The sequence below is a fragment of the Solanum verrucosum genome, unplaced genomic scaffold (assembly GCF_900185275.1).
Source record: "Solanum verrucosum unplaced genomic scaffold, falcon-dt-bn FXZP01000257.1, whole genome shotgun sequence".
In the NCBI taxonomy this organism is placed as follows: Eukaryota; Viridiplantae; Streptophyta; class Magnoliopsida; order Solanales; family Solanaceae; genus Solanum; species Solanum verrucosum.
In genome coordinates, this window is record NW_026020539.1 from 3826598 (window position 1) to 3845914 (window position 19317).

The 19317-nt window shown below is 33.1% G+C and overlaps 3 pseudogenes; 1 reads left to right on the forward strand and 2 right to left on the reverse strand.

Annotated features, from left to right (window-relative positions):
* Positions 1-3270: 3270 nt before the first annotated feature.
* On the forward strand, positions 3271-4642 carry LOC125809916 (uncharacterized; annotated as a pseudogene).
* A 792-nt stretch (positions 4643-5434) lies between these two features.
* LOC125809917 (probable indole-3-pyruvate monooxygenase YUCCA10) lies at positions 5435-13019 on the reverse strand (annotated as a pseudogene).
* A 2133-nt stretch (positions 13020-15152) lies between these two features.
* Positions 15153-18264, reverse strand: LOC125809918 (probable indole-3-pyruvate monooxygenase YUCCA10; annotated as a pseudogene).
* Between the last annotated feature and the right edge of the window lie 1053 nt (positions 18265-19317).

Here is a 19317-nt window from a genome sequence, read left to right on the forward strand (position 1 = left end):
ATGCTCTGTTGTTCTTAGATACTTCATCCAACTTCTGCATGCTTTCTTCAAATGGCTACCTCATGAATGATCCTCCACACACAGCATGAGCAACATGTTTAGTAACATAATTCATAGATCTATAGAAAGCCTATTCCAGATGTCCCTCAGTGAGACCATGGTTTGGACACTTCTTCAGCTTTTAACTAAATCTCCACCAGGTGTCATGCATCGCTTCTCGTAGTAACTGCTTGTGGGAACTTATCTTATCCTTCATCTGTACCTATTTTGATGCTGGAAAGAATCGTTCCAGGAAAACCTCCTTCAGCTCAGTCCAAGCCCTAATTGAGTCATCTGGCATCTCATTCAACCAATTGGTCGCCTCCCTAGTAAGAGATAAGAAAAACATCCTCAATTTTATTGTGTTTGGCTAACTCCATGAATTTCTTGTGATTTGCATATCGCTACAAAGTTCATCAAATGTTGATTCACATCATCACCAGCTGTACCCCTAAACATACCTTTCAAATTCAGCAGTTGAATTATAGTTCTGGTGATTGTTAATTTCACACCTAGAGGTAGTGCAAGTAACACTATCGCTCCTGTGGCTCTAGTTCCATCCAAATCTAAGTCATCATCTTCGTACATCATGTGAGCTAGGTATTATGCTAGACCCCTTGGAGCTAGTGGTTGGCGGTGGGGAGGAGCTATTTCTTCCACTCTTGGTTGTTCATCCATCACCCTAGGCGTGTTGTTCACAGCATACTGCTGAAAACCTCTTGCGTTAGCTTCACCTTCCAATCATAGTCTTTGTCTCTAAGACTCAAGTTCTTGTGCATTCACCAATTTGCAAATTGTTTTCTAATGTTCTGGATCGCATGGGATCAATGTGGCTCCCTTACTTCTCGTATTTGGCATACACAGTTTAACTCACATGTAAGAGACACAGACAAAGAACAAGACGTAAAATTAAGAAATATAACCACACTTTGAATAAAATCTAGTAAAACACTTCTGAATTGAAATTCCCCCGGCAGCGACGCCAAAATTCGATACGTCCAAACTTACACCTCAATTAAGAGGTATAAATGGTCGAAGTAAATATATAGAACTCAACGTGAGTTGAGGTCGATCCCACAGAGAATTTCTTTATAGAAATGTTTTTGTTGTCACGTTTACCCAAATGTTGTTATTATTTCTTAAAGATAGCACTTACAGAATGTAAATTTGGGTTTAGTTGTGATTTTCTAGTAACTAAGATTGGTAATCAAAATCCAGATTGACAATTAACAGAATATTAAGCTCTAAAGTTGTTTCGTATTTTTCCGTAAATGAGTTTCATGATTTCACGTAGACATACAAAAGTATATAATGAAAAAATGACAAGAAAATACTTATGAAAAATAAGCAAAATTGATAAGCACTTTGATAATTCAAAAACTTGAAATCGAACTTCCAAACTTGATTCGATGTGAATGTTCAAAACCAAAAGCTAAGAATTTTTCCAAACTACGTTATTCGTTCTAGATAAGATAAGATAAACTGGAAAAATCCCCTAATTAATTCAAATAGAATGTTTAAAAATAGTCATACTCGAAGTAGGACTAATCTGTCGCACAAGTATACGATTGCCTCCACGATCCGTCAAGCGCTTCACGGCCCGTGAAGCCCTACGTGGTCTTCACTTTCACTCCTCCAAAATAGGTTCTTCAAGGCCTGTATGCTAGATCTTCACCACAGATACCACAACGACTCGTGACAATGACCATGGTCTGTATAGTTGTCTGTGGTCTTCACTTGACCAATTCCATCTTGAACTTTTCATTGCTCATTCACTGGATCTTCTTTACGACTCTCACCACACACCATTTTGAGCACCACGGCCCGTGAGGTCATCTCTGGTTTTCACTTGGTTCAATCGTCTTTCAGCTCCTCCAAACTTAAACAGTGGTTCAACTCTAAGAGCAACTCCACTATCAGTAGTGAAGATCACCACCCTTGATGTCGTTCGTGGTCTTTACTCTCTTCAATTCACTTTAACTAAATTTTCTTCTGTTATGTCTTATTTCACGTCCACCTGTTTCAACTCTACAAACACTAACAAACACATCATATCCACATAACTACACCCAATTTAGTACTAATTCTTAGTTTTCAAGCATCAAATGTGCCAAGATTTCGCGCACATCAGTGACTCACCCTAGTCGAACTCGGTATTAAGCCTACTCCCGACTAGAATGTGTAAAATACAACACAACTAAATTAAACTGGATAGCTCATGTTTTTGACATGCTAACTGAAAATACAACATTAAGTACTGATAATGAAACATTTGAAAACTGATGCATGTATATCTGTATAAACTGACCTAGCAAGTGTAATTCATGAAATAAACGAATCTACACAACTAGGGATCTAAATTTCATGCTAAAATTAGGTAACATGGTTACGAAAATGTAATATTCTGATTAGGATTACTCTAACAGCTAAATCACAACAATTATCTGAAGTTCTAGAAACCTTAAGTCTAAACAATACGAAGGGAATCAAGAATCTGATTGAATTCTAGGGACCTCATGGGTGAAGAAACCCACTAGTGAAATCCCACATACCTGGTGACGAAATCCACGGAGAAATCCTTTGATTTCGGGCTGAAACTTGAAAGAATCATGCTGATTGTTATAAGGAAAACTGGCGCCTCTTTCATCTTCTTTTGTTCAAGTGAAATGTGCATAATATGCTATGAACAGTATCCTCTAAGGAGGCTATTGTAAGCACAATAAAATGCCCAATTTGTTACAGTATTCTTACAACACCAAGCTTGTATTATTTCAATTTATAAAACACCAAAATTAAGAAAAATTTACTTTCTGTACTTTTGCAGACATGTAGTACCTTCTTGGTATTATTTAATGAAATTCATTTTGCCTTATCCAAAGAAAAAGGGAGAAAGAAAAAAGTTGTTTGGAGCACCTTTTGTAAAGCACCCTCTTGTACAAGCGGACAACAGTGTTACTCTTATAAACTTCCTGTTACTATATTTAACCCAATTTGTTCATAAAAACAAAAGACCATGCTTTTTTGGAAGTCCATAGTTTATCAACTTCATCTCAATTTCCCCCCTCATGGCCTTAGCTTATTCAGAATGACTTTCAATGTTTCTAAATGTTTTTTTGCTTATTTGTTTTGTATGTGTATATTTTCTTTCTAGAGGGCTATTAATGTAGTTGTTTAGTTAATAATCTATTTTTTTCTCTTTCAGTTGGAGTCATGTGAACTTCACATACACGAAATCCTCCAATACTGCCGCCATTTTCTGCCATATTAGAAGGTAACTATGAACCTTTACTTTTTCAGTTATCGAACGCCTTTTGGAAGGGATGTAATAATTTAAGTATCACTACAGAGTGTTGTGAAGTACTATAGTAGAATAGAAAAATTCCCAGGAATCAAGATCATGATAGAATTACTTCTTCTGAAGAAATATATAGGACCCTAAGCATCAGAACTGGACATGTATGAAAAATCTTTCATTTGTGATGCTATAAATGAAGTTCTGGTTTTAGCACTTGTTTCCTTGTTTGAGTTTTGGCACTTTTCTCTTTGGTTTAGTTTTTTCATGAGAGTTTTTGTTTTGAGTAGCTCAGTAATATTTCTTGCTTGTAAACGTTCTAGATGGCAGTGATCCAGATGCGGTAGCAAAGTCATTGCATAATTTTGTGAACTATGGGAAGAGAAAGGAAGAGTCGGTGGCTGAGTTGCCAGTGACACTGTTAGTCAAGGTATTGTAAATCCAGTATATCCAGTCTTAAAGAGACTCCTAGTCCCCGGCAAACATCCAGTTTTCTAACTCATTATGGTCTCATTTCATTGCAGTTATTCTCGGTTGAGAAGCTATGGGCGAAAGGTCTATGTGAAAGTACCTATGAAGCGTCTTGGCTATCTAAAACAAAGGACTCCAAAGTTTGTTGCATCAGTGTAGTTATCTTTCACTTATTGATATCCTTTCTACTAAGTAATCTTTGAAGTGATGTATTAATGAATTATCGTGATTTTTATGGGTTGAGAATTTCACTGATCGGTCTCAAAATGCTACATGGATTGTCAGGAAAGCAGAAGTGAAACACATATACAAATGTATCCAGCGTACTAGCGAATACACTTCTGCTTTTATGGATGGACTTGTTGAAATACCCACATTAAAAATTATGTTGTTTGGACGTGCTAACCCCTTTCAAGACAAGAAAAATATAGAAGATGGGAATACAACCACTCTTGCTTGTAGAGATATCAAGAATCCTGAACAAAGTAAAGAAAGCCAGAAAGGAATTCAGTCAGCTATACTTTCTGAACCTATCACGACAAAAAGAGAATTGTCTATCGAAGGTTGGTAAGGATTAACTTCAAAGAGCTATGGACAGTCAAAAGGAAAATGGCCTACTGAGGTTGGGAAGGAGTATGTTCAACGAGTTGGGGACAACCTAAGGAGGATGGTGGACCACTCGACTCTCCTTGGTCAAAAGGAAAATGGTCTACCAAAGGTTGGGGAAAAACATCTTTAGTGAATTGGGAACAATCAAATGGGGACTATGTACCACCAGACTCTATCTCGACAAAAAGGAATAGATCAGATAAAACCCGGGGAGGAACTTCTTCTTCTTAGTGGTTGGGAAAATTAGACACAAAAAGTTGGCCCAAAAGAAAGCACAACAATAAGAATGAACCTAAGGCTAAGTGGTCAAAAATGTAGACATGATGTTTGAGAGGAACCTAAATTAACCATTTGGTTCTGGATTAAGTAAGTTGTGCATATCAAGTTGAATCATCTGCAACAACTTTTACATGCTTGCGAGGACATAGGGAGTATTTATTATGAGCTAGGTAACGTACCTGTCGTCATCCTCTTATTTTTATAATGGTTCGTTAGGACATTTTTTACAGATCGACCTAGCAATGACCTTAGCAAGATGGAATGTTAACTGCTCAATGTACATTTAATTTTATGTACCTTATAAACCTCAAGGAATTGAAGGAAAAATAGATTCTCAAGATGCCAATTCTCTCTGTATGTCTCTCTCTCTCGATCTACTTTACTATGAAAAATAGAGGACATAGTAGATATCATTCACATTGTTAATAAATGTCTCAAATAAAAGTTACCTGATTTGATGTCTAGAATTATTCGATACTTGTGCTGGCAAGAGATAGCAAATGTTTGATATAATAGTCGAAATGTGTACGATATGAACCCCACACCATCATTATAAGAATGAAAAATATCAACAAAGAAAGATAATCAATCAGAAAAGTTTCATCAAATTTCTATGACAATAGAAACATGATTCCAATAAAAAACATACTAAAAGAAACAATGTTTTTAAGTTCTAGATAAACTTAACAAGTAAAATCCGGTGTAGAAAGCATCCTGCACTCATGCAAGGTTTAGACAATTTATTTAACAACATAGTCTGATATAATAATAATAATAACCTAAATTGTCTCCTCTAACAGTCTTAATATCATCGGCAATAGCTCTAGCATCCATTGAAATACCAGCAACCCAATTTTTGAAAATCCAGCACAGTATAGCCCATTCTCTCCTTTCCAATTTATCAATGTGCCATCTTCAAGGAATATTGAGCTATAATCCTGCGTACAAAAGAAAAAAAATTGTAGATTATTTAAGACAATGATGGTAAAATTAATAGTTAGTTAAATTAGTAACTAGGAAAACTTATTGAGAAAAACTTATCTGCACACGATATTTATAGGAAAGTCGAAAATTTCAAGACTCAAATTTAGAATTAAAAAAAAAAAGAACATAGTGATAATTTGCATTACGTACCTTTAGCCATTTGATAGCAATATTCTTGTATCCAGTAGCAAAAATGATTGCATCAAATTGATGTTCATCTCCATTGTCAAACACTACTGTATGATCCTTTATTTATGATATTCCAGGAAGTACCAAATAATCAATTGACCAAAAGTTTTTTCATAAAAAAAAACCAAGCGTTATTTTCTTTTTTTATAATAGATTATCAATGCATATTGGATGAACTATTTACACAAAATATACTGTATTAGCCAAAGTCCCTAAATTCTTCCGATTCTGTTACTATAATAGTTCAACTAATGCGCATGATAATGAACATGTATTTTTATTCTTCTTCATTAAATACTACTACTAGTTTCTTGGTAGTTATCAAATTTGAACTCGTGATGTACGCCTAACCATACACCACATGTTGTACTTTTACTATAAGACCAAAACCCTCGGAAAAACTAAAGCGATCTATTTTTCACATAATATTTCTCAAAATAAAATGAAATAAAATAAAGATACTATTATACATTAATCTGTTCAAATTTAATCTTGTCAATGGCACCAACATCAATTACTGCGGACCTACCTTTCGATACTCTAACAGAAAATGGACCTTCTTCTGGTTGTGGTATTCCTAATTCTTCTAAATTTCCAAACTTGAATTTTCCATACTTTGCAATTACAGTATCAACCAAAGATATTGGTAAATATTTTAGCAACAACATTGAAGTATACACCATCTCCCTTGTTAGGACAAGAATCTGCAAAAACATTAGGACAAAATATATTAAAACTTTTAGAATTAACAAACATATTTATCAAAAATATAATTGATTGTGCATGCGAAAAACTTGCATAATCTAACAATAGAAAAGTTATAGCACTTTGGGAGAACATCATGAACTATAATGTACATATTTACTAGTGTAAGTTTCATATTTTGACTATATATTAAAAAAGAAGTACAAAATCAAATCAATTATTACGTAATGGTATATAACTTGTAGTATTTAAAGACATAGATTAAATTGGTAACTGGAATTAGCAATGGTTTTAGAAACGAAATATATATAAGTAATGCACGGAAGATTATATTTAAAGAGAAATTTAAGTTTCATATACAGTTAGTGCAAATTATTTTTTGTACTATCATTTCTCAAGTCATCTAACTGATATAAACAAGTTTCTTTAAAATTATGAGATTCAAATTCTTAAAAAGTAAAATATGTTATCTGTGCAACATGTGAAATGACGATGTATAAAATTGTTAATAAGACAAACTTAGCAAAAAAATAAAGATTCTACTTATAAGAAAAAAGAAACCCTAGTTCTGTTTCTTCGAATTCAGTTCTTGAAAGTAAAAACTGTCTGAGTTGTTTATACTTTTACTAAACAACTTGTCACCTCTCCAAATCCTACTCTTCTTTTTCTCACAATATAAGATACCAGATGAGACTAGAATTTAAAAAAATTAATTTTATGCGATTTAGAAATGGAGTAATGAGATATTTCTATGATTTTAGGATATTTAAATATCTATCCCAAATTTTTGTATTTACAATAATCCAACACCATATTCCTTAATCACTTTCTAGTCAACAAGTATTCCCTTTTTAAAGAACAACTGATTTTATTAAATCAATTTTGAATTCAGAATCGAGGTTGTTTTTGCAATATTGTGTAGTGCTTGGAGAGTATGTTTGTGAAATTTAATACAAATGACGAATCGGTGGAAGTTATTGGAGGTGAAGCTAATTAAAAAATAATTTTTTAGATAAGAAATACCACAAGGGTATGGATGAATGTATGGATGGTAAATAAAGTAGAATGAAAATCATGAGAAATCAAGTTCATATTCAGGCCATTTCACATAAGGGTATGACCTGGTGTTGATGGTCAAGAAACTCATACCCAATTGAATCGATTTAAAACATTACAAATGCAAGCAAAAAGTAACAGGTACCATGTAAAATAGTTGATGTACAACTAAATTGATCGAACACTACCATTTAATTTTTTTTATAACAAACACAAACCTACTCACATGCAAACAAATAACGATAAAAATAAAGATAAGGCATAAAGAGATAGAGAGACTTACTGGACTTCTAATAACAATTGATGTGCGACTTTCATAATTTGAAATATCAAAAGCTATTTCCATCCCAGAATTTCCTGATCCAATGATCAGTACCTTTTTATCCATATATTTTTCACCAGATCTATAATTACTTGAATGGATTATTTCACCTTTGAAATTTTCTATTCCTATTATTTTTGGAATATAACCTTCGTTATTTTCTCCAGTAGCCATGTCACGACCCAAACCATCGTGTTTGGCACCCACACTAACACTCCGGTGGGAGAACCACTACTACAGTCCAAACCAAGCAACTAAACATAAACTAAGGCATTTAATTTACGGAAGCAAGTTAAATACTAAGGAAATAAATGGAGTTCCCATAAACTCTAACTAAAGTCTAACAATAATAAACTAACATTGTGGAAGTAATTCCTAGAACCTGAAAGTCAATGTATCAAAACATCTAATAATGAACCAAGGCTAAACAAGAAGGGATACATCCCCAACTAATGCACAAATAACTAGTAGAACTTTCTAAGTCCGAAATGTGGACATAAACAAAAGGAGAACTGATGGCAGCCCGGAAGAATTGGCTCACCCTTGAATTCGAACGATGATCACTGATCTTCTTAGCAAGGTATGTCAGTAGCCACTTGAGGATGTCATGTACTCAACAAAAATAAAAGCAAGTGCAGTATCAGTACACAACCACAGTGTACTGGTAGGATCACGCGGCTATCCACTAAGTGTAACATAAGCAAGTCAACAAAACATTATAAACATGCAAATTACCGAACATATATAATATTGATTATCACATGCTCAACAATATACACAATTATAACAAGTAATTGGTCCTCTCATGGAACCCAACCCAAACAGTTAGCATACCAGTACACTGTACCCGATCAAATGATTATGCCAGAACGTGGTAACCGATCCTATAATTATGCTGGAACGTGGCAACCAATCCAAGTGAGTTATGCCAAAACGTGGCAACCAATCCATTCAACATGCGACAAATACAATCACAAGTATATCCTCAAGATCATACAATTAAGTGATGATTCATGCTATTTATCATTCATCTATCTCATTTACAAGAAGTATGATCAATAATGCAACATTCATATACATGCAAGTATCATAATGAAGCAAGAACAAACATACATCACACAATCATAGAATCACAACCATCACCTACCTTGAAACAAGCTTGAAACAAGCTTGAAACCATAAGAAACTTGATCCTTCCCTTTCTGGATTCGTTCCGCTTGTTCTTGGTCTACAAACAATCATAATAACACGGGAATCAATAAACAATCACTAATTACCTGGATTACTAACAATTCTAACAACCCTAGATCATACCCATGATTCCAAGCATCAAAAATAGGGTTCTTTCCACCATATAATCTAGATCAAAACCCTCCCCCATCATTAATTGTCCATTCTATTACGTTCTACGGATTCAAAAACGGATTTGGGGAGTGACAAGCTTACCTTTTCACTCAAGAATGGTGGAAAAATGTTAGGAGTCACCTGGGGTTCATTCGTTAGCTCTAAAAATTGAAAAGTGCAAAATAAGGTCGTTTAGGGGTTTTTTTATGACTTTAAGTCACGTCGAACCCGCCATAGTTGCCCTCACCCCGTTGTAGCCGCCCCGCCAGACCGACCAAAAGCACCGCTAGAGCGGCTTGCACGAACCAGTGAGCTATTCAACGATTTCCAAAATCCCCATTTCACAACAGAGCTCTAAACAACGATGCTCAAAAAATACATTTACGCTAAGGTCGATTTCGAGAGCTCTACTCGCCCGAATTCAATTCGGTAAAGTCGTAAGGATTTCTTAACAAGTTATCTATCAACCCATGTAATCTTAATAAAAAATAAATCACCAGATTGTTACAGGATTTTCTTACACCTTAAAGACTACAATTTCATCCAAATCTGGACAATGTTGGGAAAATCCAAATACTACGAAAGAGTTTTTCGGCCCCAAATTTACCCCCGTTGGCTTCTCTAAAACGACAGAACCAGTTCCTTATAATCCAAAATCAAGAAATCACTAGCATACATTTCAATTTATCTGCTAGTCAAATTTCTTGATTTGACATTCCATTTCATTTCCCCAAGTTTGTAAAAGGACGATTCGACACAAGTTTGAAATTTTGGCTTGATGTTGAAATGCTCAACATGCTGATCTAAGTATTGAATAAATTATTTTTTCGGCATATACTAAAGTGATGAAGTTGCATGTGGCATAAACGACAATGAACAAAAGTCCTTTGATAGATGCAAATGAAGTCTATAATATGTCTTTTTCTTCCACAAATAAGCACAACAATCTTGTATTTTCTAAAACAACATTGTTTATCCCCAATTTGTTTAAACAGGCTGATATAACTATACCAGATGGTCCAGCTCCAACCACAATAATGTCAATTTCTTCCTTGTGAAATTAGCCATTGCAAAAATTTTGGAAAATTATAGAGAATTTTTGTTTTCAGAATTTTGAAAAGTAAAATTGCATTAAGATTTAGAGAAACGAAATTTAGACTATGAGGTATGTATATATGGTCTTCAAACAGGATAAAAATGATATTTATAATTTTTTTCCTCTTTTAAAGTGTAATAGAAAACAACAGTTACAAGTAAATGCTAATTTTTTTACTATTGAAACAAAATCTAAGTTTTTTCTCATTTCTTTGGTAGATGTGAAAACATTTAATTGAATGTTATCTTTAGCTTAAGCAAAACGTGTCATGTTCATTTTTCTATAATTAAATTTAGCAGTTTCAAAAAGAGACAAATTACAAAAATTAAATTGAATTTGACTGAAGTTTATTGACCGACCAAATTCAAAGTATATTTTTTTTCGTCTTTTTATCTGTGTCTTAGATTTTCATATAAGCACTCAAATAATTAAATTATATTAATTAATTTATATTAGAAATTTTTTTTTTTTGTTAAAAAAATTAGAATTATAAAGAAAGATGATTTTCTGATATATTAAATATGAAAAAAAGCTTAAATATACCATAGAATTTTGAGAAAAGTGTCATCAATGTCATTCATGTGAGCTATTTTTCTAACGGAAATGACATATGTCATGCCCCGAGGCTACCCCTTTCATGTAAACACGAGACTTAGGATCACGAGAGACTCCAAGCTAACCCTGAGCTGGCATATCATAGCATACTAAGATAAACTAAAATAAGAAATATTGTGCGGAAGCCTTAAGTCATGAGATAAACTACAATGATGGGGAAATACCCAATCTAAGTCTGAATATAAAAGAGTGTGAGTTTAATAACAACTGGAAGATGAAACTCAAAACCAAAACGTAATCTAACTATGTCTGAATAAAAGCCTCTAACTAACTAGAGATAGTGGAATATGCCCCAGCTAACTCTAGCAAAACTGAAACTGAAAGACTGAAAGTAAAAGAAAACATGTTTATCGTCTTCGGAGAATGAGGAATTACCGCTGATAATGTTGAGTATGGATCGGGAACCGATCTACACGCAATCTGAATGTTGTGGGCCTGAACCTACATCACGAGCAGATGTTGCGCAGAATATGCGTCAGGAATTGAAAGGTACTGAGCATGCAAGATAGGATAAAACTGAACAATATATACACAACTGAATAAAGGATATTGATCAATGATATAAGATGAATATGAAGAATATACTGAACATACTAAACATGAACTAAACTGAATGCAATGACCAAGTTCATAACATACTGAAACTGAATACTGAAATATAACTGGTAACCTGGTCAATGCACTTGAATCTAACTGTGAGAGCTACTTTTAACCGACATAAAACCACATGAGCTAAATGGGGAGTCCGATTTATACGCCACATCGAGAAGGCCCAATATACCTTGGTCGGGGTATAAAGGCATGATTGGCATTATCACTAAATATAATGCCCACAGAGGGGACTTAACCTACGGGGGAACGTAGTTCTAGGACTATAAGGGTGATTGACCCTAGTCCAACTCGATATTAAGCCTACTGCCGACTAGAATGTGTACAATACAACACAACTGAAATAAACTGGATAGCTCAAGATTCTGACATGATAACTAAAAATGCAACATTAAGGACTCATAATTAAACATTTGAAAATTGATGTATGTATATCTATATAAATTGAAGTAGCAAGTTTAATTCATAAACTAAATGAATCTACACAACTAGGGCTCTGAATTTCATGCTAAAATTAAGCAACATGGTTAGGAAAACCTAATATTCTGATTAGGATTACTCTAACAGCTAAATCACAACAATTATCTGAAGTTCTGGAAACCCTAAGTCTTAACAATATGAACGGAATCAAGAATATGAATGTATTCTAGTGACCCAATGAGTGAAAGAAATCCACTAGTGAAATCCCACATACCTGGGGACGAAATCCACGGAGAAATCCTTCGAGTTCGGTGTGAAACTTGAAAGAAACCTGCTGATTGTTCTACGAAAAACTGGCACCTTTTTCTTCTTCTTTTGTTCTAGTGAAATGTGCATAATATGCTATCAGTAGTATCCTCTAAGGAGGCAATTGTAAGCACAATAAAATGCCCAATTTGTTACAGTATTCTTACAACACAAAGTTTGTATTGCTTCAACTTATTAAACACCAAAAGTAAGAGAAATTTACTTTTTGTCCTTTTGCAGACTTGCAGTACCTTTTTGGTATTATTTAATGAAATTTATTTGGCCTTATCCAAAGAAAAAAGGAGAAAGAAAAGGATGGTTTGGTGCACCTTTTGTAAAGCCACTTCTTGTACAAGCGGACAACGGTGTTACTCTTCTAAACTTCTTGTTGGTGTATTTGACCATTTTTTTCATAGAAAAAACAAAATACCATGCATTTTAGGAAGGCCATAGCCTATTAACTTCAACTGAATATCCCCTCTCTTGGCCTTAGCTTATTCAGAATGACTTTCAATGTTTTTGAATGACTTTTTGCTTCTTTGTTTTGTATGTGTATATTTTGTTTCTAGAGGGCTATTAATGTAGTTGTTTAGTTAATAAACTGTTTTTTTTTCTTTTTCACTTGGGGTCATGTGAACTTAACATACACGAAATCCACCAATACTACCGCCATTTTCTGCCATATTAGAAGGTAACTATGAACCTTTACTTTTTCAGTTATCGAACGCCTTTTGGAAGGGATATACTAATTTTAGTATCAGTACAGAGTGTTGTGACATACTCCAGTAGAAAATAAATATTCCATGATTATGATAGAAATACTTCTTCTGAAGAAATATATAATGAGCATCAGAACTGGATATGTATGAAAAATCTTTAATTTTTGAGGCTGTAAATTCAGTGATACATACTCATAATTCTTTTTTCTTATACATAACTTGGCAGTTCTGGTTTTAGCATTTGTTTCCTTGTTTGAGTTTTGACACTTTTCTCTTTGCTTTAGTTTTTTCATGAGAGTTTTTGTTTCGAGTAGCTCGGTAATATTTCTTGACTGGTAAATGTTCTAGATGGCACTGATCCAGATGTGGTGGTCTATGGGAAGAGAAAGAAAGAGTCGGTGGCTGAGTTGCTAATTACGTTGTTAGTCAAGGTACTGTGAATCTAGTAAATCTGGCCTCATCTTAAAGAGACTTTCAGTCCCTGGAAACATCCAGTTTTCTGGCTCATTATGGTCTCATTTCATTGAAGTTATAGTCGGTTGAGAAGCTGTGGTCAAAAGAACTATGTGGAAGTACCTATGAAGAATCTTGGCTATCTAAAACATGGGACTCCAAAGTTTGCTGCATCAGTATAGTTATCTTTCACTTATTGATGTTTGTTGTACTAAGTAATCTTTGAATTGTTGTATTAATGGATTACCGTGATCTTTATAGGTTGAGAATTTCACTGATCGGCCTCAAAATACAGCAAGGGTTGTTGGGAAAGCAGAAGTGAAACACATATACAAGTGTATCCAACTTACTATTGAATAGATTTCTGGTTTTATGGATGGACTTGTTGAAATACCCACATTAAAATTTTAGCTGTTTGGACGTGCTACCCTCTTTCAAGTCGGTTCTGAGACAAGGAACAATATAAAAGATGGAAATACAACCACTCTTCCTTGTAGAGATATCAAGAAGTCGGATCAAAGTAAAGAAAGCCAGAAAGGAATTCAGTCAGTTATACCTTCTGAACCTATCACGAAAAAAATAAATTCGTCTATCGAAGGTTGGGAAGGATTAACTTTAGTGAATTGTGGATAGTCAAAAGGATTATGGTCTACTGAAGGTTGGGAAGGAGTACGTGCAGCGAGTTGGGGACAACCTAAGGAGGATGGTGGACCACGCGACTCTCCTTGGTCAAAAGGAAAATGGTCTACAAAGGTTGGGGAAAAGCATCTTTAGCGAATTGGGGATAGTCAAATGGGGACAATGTACCACCAGACTCTATCTAGACAAAATGGAAAAGATCAGATGAAACCCGGGGGAGAAACTTCTTCTTCTTAGTGGTTAGGAAAATTAGACACAAAAATTTAGCCCAAAAGAAAGCACAACAATAAGTATGCACCTAAGGCTAAGTGGTCAAAGTTGCAGACATGAGGTTTAGGAGGAAGCTAAATTAACCATTTGGTTCTTGATTAAGTAGGTTGTGTGTATCTAGTTGAATCATCTGCAACAACTTTTACATTCTTGCTATGATGCAGGGAGTATTTCTTATGAGCTCGGTAACGTACCCATCGTCATCCTCTTATTCTCGTAATGCTTCATTAGGAATTTTTGTACAGATCGACCTAGTTATTACCTTAGAAACATGGAATGTGAATTGCTCAATGCACATTTAATTTTATGTATCTTTTGAACATCAAGGAATTGAAGGAAAATAAGATTCTCAATAAGCCAATTTTCTCTCTCTCGATCTACTTTACTATGAAAAACAGAGGACATAGTAGATTTCATTCACGTTGTTAATAAATGTCTCAAATAAAAGTTACCCAATTTGATGTGTAGAGTTATTCGATACTTGTGCTGGCAAGAGATAGCAAATGTTTGATATAATTGTCGTAATGTGTGCGATCTCAACCCCACACCATCATTATAAAGAAAAAAAAAATCAACCAAAGAAATTCAATTAATCAGAAAAGTTTCACCAAATTTCTATGACAGTAGAAACTTGATTCCAATAAAAAACATACTAAAAGAAATAATGTTTTTAAGTTCTACCTGAACTTTATTAGTGAAGCCCGGTGCAGAAAACATCTTCCATTCACGTAGGGTTTAGAATTTTTTTTTAACAACATAGTTTGTTAAAATAGTAATAATAAAAATATAAATTTTGTCTTCTCTAACAATCTTAATATCATCGGCAATAGCTCTAGCATCCATTGAAATACCAGCAATCCCTTATTTTGAAAATCTAGCACAATATAGCCCATTCTCTCCTTTCCAATTTATCAATGTGCCATCTTCAAGGAATATTGAGCTATAATCATGCATACAAAAGAAAGAAAATTGTACATTATTTGAGGCAATGATGGTAAAATTAATAGTAAGTCAAATTAGCAATTAGGAAAACTTATCAAGAAAAACTTATCCGCAAACAATATTTACACGCAAGTGGAAAATTTCAAGACTCAAATTTAGAATTAAAAAAAAGAACAGAGTGATAATTTTTAAAACATACCTTTAGCCATTTGGTAGCATTATTCTTGTATCCAGTAGCAAAAATTATTGCATCAAATTGATGTTCATCTTCATTGTCAAACACTACTGTATGTTCCTTTATTTCTAATATTCCAGGAAGTACCTAATAATCAATTGACCAAAATATATTTCACAAAAAAACCAAGTGTTATTTCCTTTTTTATAATAGATTATTAATGCTTATTAGATGAAATTGTTACACAAATATACTTTATTAGCCAAAATTACTAAATTCTACCAATTTCGTAACTATAACAGTTCAACGGTTGCCCTTGATAATGACCATGTATTTTTATTCTTTTCATTAAATACTACTACTAGCTAGGTTCTTGGTAGTAATCAAATTTGAACTCGTGATATGCACCTAACCATACATCACATGTTGTACTTTTACTATCAGACCAAAACCCTCGAAAAAACTAAAGCGATCTGTTTTTCACATAATATTTCTTAAAATAGAATGAAATAAAATAAAGATAGTATCATACCTTAATCTGTCCAAGTTTAATCTTGTCAATGGCACCAACATCAATTAATGGGGATCTACCTTTTGATATTTTAACAGAAAATGGGCCTTCTTCGGGTTGTGGTATTCATAAATGTGCTAAATTTCCACATTTAAACTTTGCGTACTTTGCAATTACAGTATCAACCAAAGATATTGGTAAGTATTTTAGCAACTACATTGCAGTATACACCATCTCCCTTGTTAGAACATGAATCAGCGAAAACATTAGGATAAAATATATTAAGGCTTTTAGATTTAACAACCATATTTATCAAAAATATAATTGATTGTGCATGTGAAAAACTTGCATAATCTTAATATAGAAAAGTTATAGCACTTTGGGAGAACATTATGAACTATAATGTAGATATTTGCTGGTGTAAGTTTCATATTTTGAGGATATATTAAAAAAGAAGTATAAAATCAGATCAATTATGACATAATTATATATAACTTGTAGTATTCAAAATTGGTAACTGGAATTAGCAAGGATTCTAAAGAAAGAAATATATATGAGTAATGCACGAAAGATTATATTAAAAGAGAAATCTATGTTTCATATATAGTTAGTGCAAATAATTTTTTGTACTATCATTATCAAGTCATCTAACTAATATATATAGACAAGTTTCTTCAAAATTATAAGATTCAAATTCTTAAAAAGTAAATTATGTAATCTATGCAACATGTGAAATGACGATGTATAAAATTGTTAATAAGACAAACTTAGCAAAAATCAAAATTCTACTTAGAAGAAAAAGAAACACTAGTTCATTTTCTTCAAATTCATCTCCTTAGAGTAAAAATATAAATGAGTTTTTTATACTTATACTAAACAACTTGTCACCTCTCCAAATCCTACTCTTCTTTTTCTCACGATATAAGATACCCGATGAGACCTAGATTTAAATTTTTTAATTTTGTTCGATTTAGAAATGGAGTAATGAGATCTTTCAATGTTTTTAGGATATTCAAATATCTATCCCCAATTTTTGTATTTACCATAATCCAACTCCATATTCTTCAATCACTTTTTAGTCAACCAGTATTACCTTTTTAAAGAACAACCGATTTAATTAAATCAACTTTGAATTCAGAATTGAAGTTGTTTTTTGCAATTTTGTATAATTCTTGGAGAGTATGTTTGTGAAATTTAACACAAGTGACGAATCGGTGGAAATTAAGGGAGATGAAGCTAATTCAAAAATATTTTTTTAGATAATAAATACCATAGGGGTATATATGTCTAGATGGATGGTCAATAAAGTTGAATGAAAATCATGAGAAATCATGTTCATAATCCGGCCCTTTAACATAAGGGTAAGACCTGTTGTTGATGATCAAGAAACCCATACACAATATCTTGATGAATCGCGTTACAACATTACAATTGCTAGTAAAAAATAACAGGTACCAAGTAAAATAGTTGATGTACAACTAAAATGATCGAACACCACCATTTAATAATTTCTATAACAAACACAAACCTACTCACATGCAAACAAATAACGATAAAAGTAAATATATGGCATAAAGAGCTAGATAGACTTACTGGACTTCTAACAATAATTGTTGTGTGACTTTCATAATTTGAAATATCAAAACCTATTTCCATTCCAGAATTTCCTGATCTAACGACCAATACCTTTTTATCCTTATATTTTTCAACAGATCTATAATCACTTGAATGGATTATTTCGCCTTTGAAATTTTCTATTCCTATCATTTTAAGAATATAACCTTCGTTATTTTCTCCAGTAGCCAAATCAACAAATCACTAGCATATATTTCAATTTCTCCGCTAGTCGAATTTCTTGATTTGACATTCCATTTCTTTTCCCTACTGTTGTAAAAGGCCGTTTCAACACAAGTTTAAAATTTTGGCTTGATGTTGAAATGCTCAACATACTCATCTAAGTATTGAATAAGTTTTTTTTTCGGCATACACTTAGGTGATAAAGTTTCATTTGGCATAAACGGTAATGAACAAAAGTCCTTTGATAGATGCAAATGAAGTCTATGGTAAGTCTTTTTCTTCCACAAATAAGCACAACAATGTTGTTTTTCTAAAACAAGATTGTTTATGCCTAGTTTGTTTAAACAGGCTGATATAGCTATACCGAATGGTCCAGCTCCAACCACAATAATGTCAATTTCTTCCTTTGTAAAATAAACCATTGCAATATTTTCTAAAAATTAAAGACAAGTTTTTTTTCAGAATGTTGAAAAGAAAAATGCAATAAGATTTCAAGAAAGAAAATTTAGACAATGAGGTATATATGGTCTTCAAACAGGATAAAGATGATATTTATTTATTTATTTCCTTCTTTAAAGTGTAATAGAAAACAACAGTTACAAGTAAATGCAAATTTTTTATCATTGAAATAAAATCTGAGTTTTTTTCTCAATTCTTTGGTAGATGTGAAAACATTTAATTGAAAGTTATATTTAGCTTAAACTTAAACATGTCAGATTCATTTTTCTATAAATGAACTTTGCAGTTTCAAAAAGAGACAAATTACAAAAATTTAATTTAATTTGACTGAAGTTTATTAATCGGCTAAAGTCAAAGTACATATTTTTTTGTCTTTTTATATTTGTCTTAAATTTTCAGAGAAACACTCAACTAATTAAATTATTTTATATTAGCAAATTATTTTCTTAGTTTAAAAAAATTAGAATTAACTAGAAAGTTGATTTTCTGATATATTAAATAGGAATAAAATCTTAAATATGGCATTGTATTTTGAGAAAAGGCTCATCTATGCCATTATTTTGAGCTATTTCTCAAACGGAAATGACATATGTCACTCCCCGTGGCTACCCCCATGATGTAAACACAGGACCTTGGATCGCGAGTGACCCCAAGCTAACCTTGAGTTGGCATATGATAACATACTAAGAAAAAGTGAAATAAGAAATACTGTGCGAAGCCTTCAGTCATGTGATAAACTAAAATGATGGGTAAATACCCAATATAAATGTGAATATAAAAACTATGAGTTTAATAACAATTGGAAGATCAAACTCAAAACCAAAACTTAATCTAATTATGTTTGAATAAAAGCCTCTAGCTGACTAGAGATGCTGGAATATGCCCCCAGCTAACTCTAGCAAAACTAAAATTGAAAGACTGAAACTAAAAGAAAACATGTTTATCGTCCTTGGAGAATGAGGACTCACCATTGACAATGCTGAGTATGGATCAGGAACCGATCTACACGCGATCTG